This window comes from Adiantum capillus-veneris, chromosome 23 (assembly GCF_014529385.1).
Source record: "Adiantum capillus-veneris isolate H3 chromosome 23, ASM1452938v2, whole genome shotgun sequence".
NCBI classification, from domain to species: Eukaryota; Viridiplantae; Streptophyta; class Polypodiopsida; order Polypodiales; family Pteridaceae; genus Adiantum; species Adiantum capillus-veneris.
Genome location: NC_140953.1, coordinates 136,738,329 through 136,748,911, shown reverse-complemented (window position 1 = coordinate 136,748,911; position 10,583 = coordinate 136,738,329). Strand labels below are relative to the sequence as shown.

Below are 10,583 nucleotides of genomic sequence, written 5' to 3'. Positions count from 1 at the left end.
GGATCCTCTATCTGCTAAGTAAAATTGACTAATGACTAAGGATTTATCTCTTCTACCTCATAGTCGAGGACGACTATGATTTCAAGAGAGATGTAATGTCATAAAAACTAATATCTAACCAACCCAAATGATTTTCTCAGATTAAACTTATCACTTAATGTGGGAGAATAAACGGGAACAAGGGTTAAGATTTTGAGATGTGCAGTTAGATCTATCTCAACACGGGGCCCATAGAAAAGGGGCCCAAATGAGAGATGGTCTATCAAAGAGCAAGGCTAACCAATGGAGCATAAGACCTTAGGGTTAGCTTCATTGAAGACCTCCAATAATGTGTGTAAAAGTCCTTTGACCTTAGGTAAGCTAGGGCTGAGCTTGAGGTGGGAACCCGACCCAGCTCCAGGTGCTTGTTGTGTTTGTCATGCTTGATGACTAAGGTGCTTGAGGTGCTTGATGATTGAGATGCTTGAGGTGCTTGACATGCTTGAGATATTAGGGTTGTACTTAAGGTGAGAACCCAACCCAAGCTTAAAGTGCTTAAGGGCCAAGCTTGTGGTGGGAACTGGGCCTATGCATGAGAGGCTTGAGGTGTCAAAAAGTCAAATATTTAATCCCTACAAGGAAGGGGTGAGTCCTACATGAGGGGGGATGAGAGAGAACACCCACACACTCACACAAGGCATGCATGGTACAAAGAAAGAAAAAGGGACACTTGTCAAGTTCCTCCTCATGTTGCCCTCATGGTGTGTCTGAAGCCTATTGGTTGGCCACCCAAGGGGTCCAATGATAATTTAGGAGATTTGATTGATTGATTTTGCATTTATCAAGCCCTCTCTCTCAAAGGGGAAAGGGGGACACTTGTCCCAAGGCTTCCCTTGTTGCTTGTAATGCCTCCTGCTTGTGATTGGCTAGGCTTGAAGGGGTCCAATGAGCTTCAAGCATGAGCTTCAAGGGGGGATTGACCCAAGAAATCTAGGGGGTTGCTTAGGGGGTATACTCACCCACACACACTCACAAACACTCTCATGGTGTGCTATGCAAGGTGCAAGAGCTCCATCTCCTCTCCAAGCTCCTTGAGAAGTTGAGAGCCTACACCAACACTCTTGGCTATGGAATGAAAATCCAACCAAGAGCTATGCTTCGATGCTTAAGCTTGCCATCTTCTCCATCTTCATTACTATGCTATTATGTATGCTAAGAAAAAAGAGTGATGATAAGTGAGGAACTATTTCTTTCTCCTATGGAATACTTCTTCTTCCTCTTCCCTACCCTCATTCCCTGCTAGCTCTCTCCACCTTCGAAGGTGTTTGAGGTATTGGGACTGATGCTTGGGATAGTCAATGCTTTCCACAAGTTTATGTTATGCTTATTGCAAGTAGATTAATTTCTTCATGCAAGGTAGATTAATTGTTGCTTTAAACACAAGTTGATGCATAAAATTTTACATCTTCATGCACCCAAATAATTTAGGGAACACAAGGATTGATAATGCTCACAAGTTCTTGATTGTTTTCAAGCTAAGATTGATTGTTTCTATTAAGAAAAAGCTTGGTGTATGAAGCTTCTATCTTCATACCGCCAAAAGAGGTCTCAAGGAACACAAATATTGTATTGTACCATGTCTCTCTTAATGAGAGAATCTATAATACAAATGGATTTTGAAGGGGGGACCGGCTCCACATAAATCCGGTCCTCAACTGTTGTCATATTCTCTAAATTCTTTCTCTTGCAAAAGTATTGCTCATGCCTAGTTAATTAAGTGTTATGATTAAGTTTCTACTACCAATTAAGTTCACCCTCTATGCTCTCAAAGTTGCTCACTCTAATTCTCTTAATTCCGCTATTCTCTAAGTTCATATGCCATTTCCATTACAATTCAGGAGGCTGCAGAGGTTTATTTGGTCAGTCTCTTTGACGACATGTTCTTATGTGCTATCCATGCCAAGCATGTAAGTAGCACGTCGCCTAAGGCATGAGTGATACTTTTTGACATCAAAACCTCTTTTTGTAAGTAGCTGTTGTATTGGAATCAAGTTTGTTTTGGAACTGTTGTACTGGATTGAAGTTTTCTTGGAAACTCAATGTATTTGCGCTTTGTGATAAATACAATCACGTCCCTTTTTGTCGCTCTATGTAAACTTAATGTCTATGCTTGTCTACATGTATTTTGTTAAATGGTTGAAGGTGAGATGATAATCAGCTATACAAAAGGTTCTCCAAATGGCTTGCATATCTTAGATGATGGCAACTAAGGGTAAAAAAATTTCCTAACTGACTTCAAATTGTCTATGAGGTACAAAATTTGCCTTGCATTTGCCTAAATATGGCTATTCTGGCCAAATTGGTTGTGTCCACAAGGCAGTGAGATTTGGCCAGATAGAAAGCTTGCAGGGCATTTTCTTCCTGCCTTGTGGACACATCCAATTTGTCCTAAATTGCCACATTCATGGCACCTCTAGTCCAGAATTGTAATTTATATGCCAATCTTTGGACAAATTTTTTTCAACGTACAAAATTAACATTCAAATAGTTAATACAGATCACAAATGATAAAGTTTTCACAAATTGCATGGTCACTGAACATGATCAAATCAGTAAGTTAAAATTTGCAAAAGATTATGGACAAGAGAGATACTTTTCATTTAAAAAGCTTATACATCCGTCTTAACTATCTTTTGATAGGAGGCACTTTGCGATCTCTCTACGAAGTTCTACAACATTGGGTAGGATGGATGTAAGCACAGAAGCAGCTATAGCTTGGGCACTATCAACCCCTAGGGTTTGACTAAGTGTGCTGCGTGTCATGGACCATGCCACAAAAACCAATGCCACAAGTGGAAATTGCAAGTGATTTTTTCACCAAAATAATTACATGGGTTGTTTGAGGGATGATGGGTAAGCCTAGGAGTTTACTTGCGGCCTTAAGCACCCAAAAAACAAAATGGCCATTGGGGGAGAAATTCTTGTGTATGATGCACACATCTTGCATTGGTAGTTTTTTACCCTAGTGTGCAAGGGCTCTACCTGAGGCCCCCCTCCCCCCCCCCCCCCCCCCCCCCCCCCCCCCCCCCCCCCCCCCCCTCTGTCCCTCCCTTTTGGCTAGCCTACAGGTCCATGTCCAAAACATCTTGCAAAAATGGAATTACAAAAGCAAAGAAGAAAGGTAGAATTATCAACATACAAGATGCTTAGTATTACCTCTTGTTGCTTATCCTCATCATCCACAGTTGGTGTGGCTTCAAGGTTGATAGAGGATTTGATCTCATCAACTTTGCGGGGGCTCCACGAACCAGGCGAGTCGGGGCAGATAGGAGTTTGGTTGGCAACAACCCTCGCTTGTGTTGCAACAAACTCCTCATCTGTGACTCGACTCTGCTCTGCAACGAGAATATCCACTGTCACTAGTGCAATTGTGTCATCAACAAATTCCCCCAACGAAAGCAGCTTGTCATCTGTAGCTTCTGATGTAGGATCAAGGGTAAACTCCATCTTGGTGCATATGAGGCTAAGACACCAAGCCGGACACCAAAAGCCTTTTCTAGATCGTGCAAGAATAAATTATGCTACTGAGCCGACTAATCTCCACTTTGGGAATTGCTGCACGATCACGACTCTCGGGGTTGGGCACCTCGGAGGTGCCAGCAATCTTCTCTCTCACTACAATTGCCCCTTCCAAGCCGTGGGGATATTTGGCGGCTTGCAGTCTTTGCTCACTCTGGACACCCACTTCCAGACGCAGGATCTCCATCTCCTCCAAGGAGGGCTCCTCATTGACAAGAAAGAAGAGAGTGGCAATGTTGGACAAGAAAGATTGCCCAATTTTTCACTTCTTGAAGGAGTTTGAAACTTCCTTTGTCACTTCGCGGAAGTGGTTTGCCTCTTTTGTAATCGCCTCAAAGCAAGCTAGTCTCTTTAAAAATGCAGTGTCACCCTTGTGGATGTAGCAAAGCAAATCACATGGCAACCACAGTATGGAATTGTCTTCAATGTTCACAATATACTTGAGTATATGCACATGCATATACTCTATGATGTCATGAAAACTGTCATTGTGGAGTTGCATGGTTTTTTGTAAATCCGGGTGAGGAAGCCGTGAAGATCGTTGCGTCCAACATATTCGGTGTCCTCTAGGAAAAGAAGGAACCACAAAAGGGGGTGTGTGTCTCTTCTGATGCTGCTACCACGTGGGAGGAGGATGCGCTAGCATGTGCTGCCATGGATCTCTCTCTCTCTCTCTCTCTCTCTCTCTCTCTCTCTCTCTCTCTCTCTCTCTCTCTCTCTCTCTCTCTCTCTCTCTCTCTCTCTCTCTCTCTCTCTCTTTGTATGTCTTTCTCTTTGTCTCATTCTCAAGCATTGACAGACAAATAAGAAGCCCCCTCCCCTATATACAACCCCCCCCACGGCCCGTTGCAGAAAAAGATACTATCCAAAGCTCTTTGAAATATATGCAAACACACATGGGTGCACATACAAACACCCAAAAAATTTAAAAAAATTAATCAATGATGGTGATACTATAACAATTTTTTTTTTTAAACTTCCATTAAACAAAATTCTTTAAAATGTGGCATTAGAGCCGGTTACATTGATCTATCGGATCAACTTAAAGACAGTGCACTGCCAACCCTCCACTCCTCTTGCACTTTCATGGCTGCCTCCATCCGCCTATCAATCTGAAACAACCAAAAAGCTTTTAATAAGACTAACATTTGGCACATGTAGACAACATAAAAATTGAACTAACCTTTTTCCAATTGAGACGAAAGTAAGCATCTTTGATATATTTGTAGCCCAAGGCAATCAAGTGTTCCTGTATGTTGGTGAGAGCCCGGTGGTCACTACCTTGCACAATCTTAGAAACACCATTTGACAAAGTAATGGGCATGTCAAATGTCACAAAATCAGCAACACTGGGTTGTAAGTGTATCCACTTTCCACTCTTAGACATCCAACACTCATAGTGGAAGTGTAGGTACAAAGTAGTGTGCACTTTCAAATATTGTATCCCGATACCTTAAGCCTCCACCTTACACTTGTATTCATCTCCTTGGTGAACTCCGTCAACCATTCCCCAATTATCTCCAAATACAAGTTTTAGTGCTTCATACATAACATTCTTGCTACAAAACATAGTAGGTGTGACACTGAATGGCAATGTCTTGACAAGTGTACAAAAACATGCACGTGGTAGCACCAACTGAGCCCTACTGATCTGGAAGCCTTCCCAAATTTTAATGAGGAGCAAATATCAAAAAACATCTTCTCCTTCATAGAGAAGAGTGACCAAGCATCGGGTTGTGGTCATTCTAGGCTCAGTAAAATGAAAGTTTGTCAACAACAATGATCTTACCATATCCATCCTTCGAGGCCGGCACTACATACGTGTGTGAGTAGAAGAAGATTCTGTGTTGCAGCAACATTAAAGGTGGCAAGTTGGCATGAAGAGCATTGAAGGTTCCTGTGAAACTCTTGAATGGTTGTTCCTCAATAAAGTCGGTTGGGAATATAACTATCACAACACCAAAAATATATCAAGTCAAAAACAAATAACAAGTGTTTAGAATCCACAACCAACAATGTTTTATGACTTACAATATTTTGGGAAATATCTTGAGCTTCCATTCCTCAAGCGCATGGAATGCCAAGAGTGCAGGTGTTGAACAATGGCCATTGTGCAATTGACTCTATGGTTCTTGAAATCAAGAAGTCTTCCCTTCCAATGTTCGTCAAGGATGCCACGGTTTCGAGAGCTTGATGAGGCCAGATAGCTGCAAGTTGCATGAAGACCCAAGATCCTTAGAAAACACTTGCGGCACACATTCCCCATCAGAATCCCTAGTGTTATGCAAGCAAACCGCCTCTATCTCATCCTTTGGCTTCCTTGAAGTGGAGGGGGTTGACATGGTAGCACCAGAAGAAGAAGAGTTGTGGTGTTAGAGAGAGAGGCATGTTGCTTTAGGAATGAAGTGAGGAGGATAAGTGGTTGAATGGGGAACAAGGGGAGAAGAAGTAGTTCAAATGGATGGTGTGGATGAAAGGGGGAGACATGTGGTGCAGCTGTGGAAAGCTTCCATCTGTGCTGCAGTTATGGAAATCTTAAAGGGAGGGGGAGAAGTGGTTCAATGGGGAGCAAGCGGAGAAGTAGTTCAAAGGGATGGTGTGGATGAAAGGGGGGAGACAAGTGGCGCAGCTATGGAAAACTTCCATATGTGTTGCAGCTATGGAAAGCTTGGAGGGAGGTGGGGAAGGGGAGATAGAGGAGAGAAGAGGTAGAATAGAGGGTACTGCTAAGAAATGTAGATTTTGGTCAAAGAAAATAGTTTTTTGCCCATGTATTTCGTTAAGAGAGCTTTGGAGAGTGAAAAGTGAGATTTAGAGATTTTCAAAATAAAATAAAATTGAAGGGTTACTTTATGGACGCCCATGAAAATGGAGGGATAGCCCCCCCCCCCCCCCCCCCCCCCTTTTCCCCCTTCTCTCTCTTTCTAGGAGGGGACAAAGCTATAATGAGGGGAACAAATAGGCCCCCATGCCCCCTATTACCCTACCTTTTAGAGGGTATAGCTATGGCCACCACCCTCTTCCTATTGTTCCATGCTTAATCACCCCTTAAGCTAAACGACCCTTTTGGGGCTCATATTTTTCCTAAGGGATACCGCTGCGTCATTTCATCAATGCGGGCTTGTTCCAACTCCTCAGCTCGGGCACTTTCTTCTCTTGATGACCAACTGTGCAGCAAAATTATAATATGTTGAGTGGCCATAATAAACAAATTGTGCACATCATAGGGGTTGTAGTTATGTAATTCAAGGTCCTGTAGATGAGTGATAATAAGAAAGAAAGTAAAGAAGTTACTTCTTTTAATACAAACATTGTAGTGATTCAAACATTCAAACAACACATGTTAGGTTTGGCACATCCAAAATTTGGCACAGAAGGAGCATAGAATTTATACACGACCATCAGCCACAACTTTATTCATCAATATACATGGGCAAGCTGACCCGTTGGTGCTGAGTGGCAGCCCCTAGATCATGTTCTAACAAAATGAGCATACAAATTTTCTGGTTGCACTACATGCATAAGCACTTGCTTTAGTAAGGTATTACAAACATACACTACAAGAAAAGGCATAAAGATTTGCCTTACACATTTACACACCCATGGAATCCACTGTTTTGCTCGGAATTTCTATAGTAGACAACCCTCTCTTCAATGTCGAATAAAACCAAACTCCAATGTTCACTACATAGAAAATAACAACAAATCCATCAAGTATGAGGAATAATAAGATCCTAAAGCCAACATAGTTTTGCATACCAACACAAAACTCACCTTTGATTGTACGCAATGACTAGAAAGTGTGCTAATTCCCAATTTACTATACTATCTGTTGTTCTGTAGGATAGGCAAGATAAGCGGATCTATCACATATATTTTGTCTTGCACGTCCACGGGCAAAAGCAAGATAGCATGCCTAACACAAATAAATGCTAGGGATTAGATTGGCTAGTGGATATTATAGGTTAAAATGAAGAGAATAGGGGCCTGCAAAAGATACCAAGGGTCCCTATTCACTAAGTTCCGAACCCCAATAGCACAACGACATGAGTCAGAACAAAGAAAATCGGGGCCTTCAAAAGTTCCAAGGATCTCTATTCTCTTGGTACTGACCCCAAAGATTTGACATACTAAACTTAAAACGTACAAAATGGCAATGTTGACGATTGCATCTGCTGCGTTGGTGTCGAGAAAAGGACGCATGCATAAAAGGTCTTGTTGATTAAGATTAAAAATGGAGTCCTCCATTGACCTTCCAGGTAGATGAATCAATGCACGTAGTGGTGCTGAATTTGCTAGCACTTGCAGTTTCTCTTCATTTTCTTCCTTGGTTTACTTACAAGATGACAGTCTTTTGGGACAAGCACTTGCTCTGTGTTGGCTGGTTCTTGGTCTAGTTAATTGGCACTTGCAAAGAAGAGGTTGGCACTTGTGAAGAAGAGGTTGTCTCTTGATTTTCTTGAGTTGTTTCTGGCTCCACCTGAGTGGGCTCCTTCCTGACACGATCAGATTCCTCCGTGAGTGGCTTAGGCTCCACCTTGACGGGCCCAGGTTCCTCCGTCTTGACCTGTGATCAGGTGGTTATGTTTCTTTGGAGCCTTGAATTCTCTGAATCTTGCGCACAAGGATGGAGAGGGGGAATGATAAGGATATCCACTGTTCTATTGTCTCAGATAGGTACTAGCTGAAGTAGCCCATCGTAGCAAAAATGCAGCCTCCATAGGGTGTCAAAATCCCTAGGCATAATTGTGACGTGATGGGCATGGGCCGCCAAGATATATCCATTGCTAAAGAATTCAATGAGGTAGTCCTCTACAATCTCTTGTGGGTAGAGAAGAGCACTACTGGCCCATCGCATGCCCACTCTCTAATGCTTGCATATCTCTCATGCTACTCATTGAAATGGAAGCCATGGGATGCCTGGCTACATGTGTCTTTTGATCCTTTGGAGCTCCTGTATCTGTGCCTCTCATACCTGCCTCTTCTTGCTTGAGCATGCAAGGAATCACATGTTGCCCTTCTAGGCATGACCTTTCCACAAGCCATCTCTACAAACATTATTAAAAAATCCGCACCACATTTTGAGAGCGAATGTACCTTTCATAGAAGGGGCTCCAAGCTACACAAACACAACTGCAAGTACAATGGTAAATACCAAGAAAATAAGAGCACCAAACACAGTTTTCTCGCCCCTATTCTCTTGGTACTGATCTCACAAATTAGAACTACACAAAAGTATATTAGCATACATGTGCACTTTGTGTAGAGATCTATGCCTACAAAGTGAGGTAGAAGAGGACATAGAAAGAGGGATGGGAGCACTACAGAGGTAGAAGAGGATGCCAAAGGATCCTTCGGAGAAGTGGAGAGGCAGAAGAGGATGTGGAAAGAGGGTTGGGAGCACAAGTTTTGCAAGCGGCAGTCCTTGTACTATTTTCTTACTATGTGAACGCTTAGCTGAGGCAGGGGTAGAGTTAAAATGCAAGGCAGGGTTAAAACTACCTCTAAACTTGGAGCATGCACCTTTTAATGAGCATCATTCTAATTTGATGGCGGTTGGTTGACTGTACTGCATGAGAATGTAAGTCTGCTCATTGTGTTTACACTGGTTATCCTTGTGAGGATGTACCCTTTTTGAGTTACCGTTTGGCATCAAAAATCGATCACCGTGGCAGTCACCATCTCCATCTCCAAATAGGAGAAATAGATTGCCATTGCATTTGCCTTTTTGCGATCTTGCTCTCAGCCACCTCTCACAATCTGCTCTCAACGACCTCCAAAGCTATGTTTGTGCATAGTAAGTGAGTGGGATTAGATATGTATTACTGATAACTAGGCCTCATGCCAGTTGTGCTCGTCTGTTGCACGTGTCAATGCAAGGAACTTGCCAATACACTGTGTGCAAGCCACAAATGGCTCCAAGCACATAACTAGCCTAAACTAGTAAGCTCAAAGATGACGATGGTGTGTCACTCACCACTCTACGCTTGCTGTCGTGGAGGATTCCTCGCCGCAAAGAAGAAGGAGCCGACACTGTGCCACGCTCAACCGCTTCACCGCCGCCGTGCCATCCTTGCAATGCTCTCTCTCTCTCTCTCTCTCTCTCTCTCTCTCTCTCTCTCTCTCTCTCTCTCTCTCTCTCTCTCTCTCTCTCTCTCTCTCTCTCCCATACACGCACACACAAGGAGATGAAGAAGAAGAAGCACTACCACATTTGCCCCCCTATAGCCACGACTACAACGAAGAATATTCATTGCATTAACGAGGCAAAAAGGCATCGCTCTAACTGTCGCTACTGTACGTCACATAAACGAGGCATTTAGCGAGGGCTATAGCGACGAGTAACCGTCGCATGAGCAACATAAATAAGATTTTTACTTTGCGTCACATAAGCGGCGCGTGGCATAAGCGACAAGTGGCAAGATGCGTGGAATAAGCGACTCGTAGCATAAGCGGCGAGATGCTTAAGCGACAAATTGTTTTTTTTTTTAAAGATTGCATCAGTGACGCTTTGAACGCGCAACGACTATATGACGTGCAGGTTTCACTCGAGATCTTTAAGTGATCTCTCTCCGCTCCCTCTCTCTCTCACACACACACACTGTAGCTCTCAGGTGAAACAAACATACAAAAATCTAGCTCTAGTGCTCTCTCTCTCTCTCTCTCTCTCTCTCTCTCTCTCTCTCTCTCTCTCTCTCTTCTACACACACATACAAACTCTAGCTCTCAAGTGGAACACACACACCCACAAACTCTAACTCTCTCTCTTACGCCAGTGTCCTTGCATTTGTGATTGCTCTCATTGCTCATATTGTTGGCATTTCGCATAGTAGTGCGGACGTTGGTCGGACCGGTGCGTACGTAAGCGATATAAATTTACAATTTTGGCTTCAAGATGAATTATGGTAAACAACACTCTCTCTCTCTCTCTCTCTCTCTCTCTCTCTCTCTCTCTCTCTCTCTCTCTCTCTCTCTCTCTCTTTTTGCTAATTTTTTAAGGTAAGACTTTAAATTAAATAAAAGAA

The 10,583-nt window shown here is 42.9% G+C and overlaps 1 protein-coding gene across 2 annotated transcripts in view; it reads right to left on the bottom strand.

The window, feature by feature from the left end:
- Positions 1-4,537: 4,537 nt before the first annotated feature.
- Positions 4,538-10,583, bottom strand: part of LOC147428662 (uncharacterized) — a 55,561-nt gene continuing 49,515 nt past the window's right edge. The window contains exons 6-8 of one of the 2 annotated variants that reach the window (XM_086497200.1): positions 5,590-5,765; positions 4,742-5,506; positions 4,538-4,670 (exon numbers count right to left, since the gene is read on the bottom strand). The gene's annotated coding sequence lies outside the window, so the exon portion shown is untranslated. Of the gene's footprint in view, positions 4,671-4,741; positions 5,507-5,589; positions 5,766-6,942; positions 7,243-10,583 lie in introns of those variants that run through there. The other variant, XM_086497202.1, reaches the window with a different exon arrangement.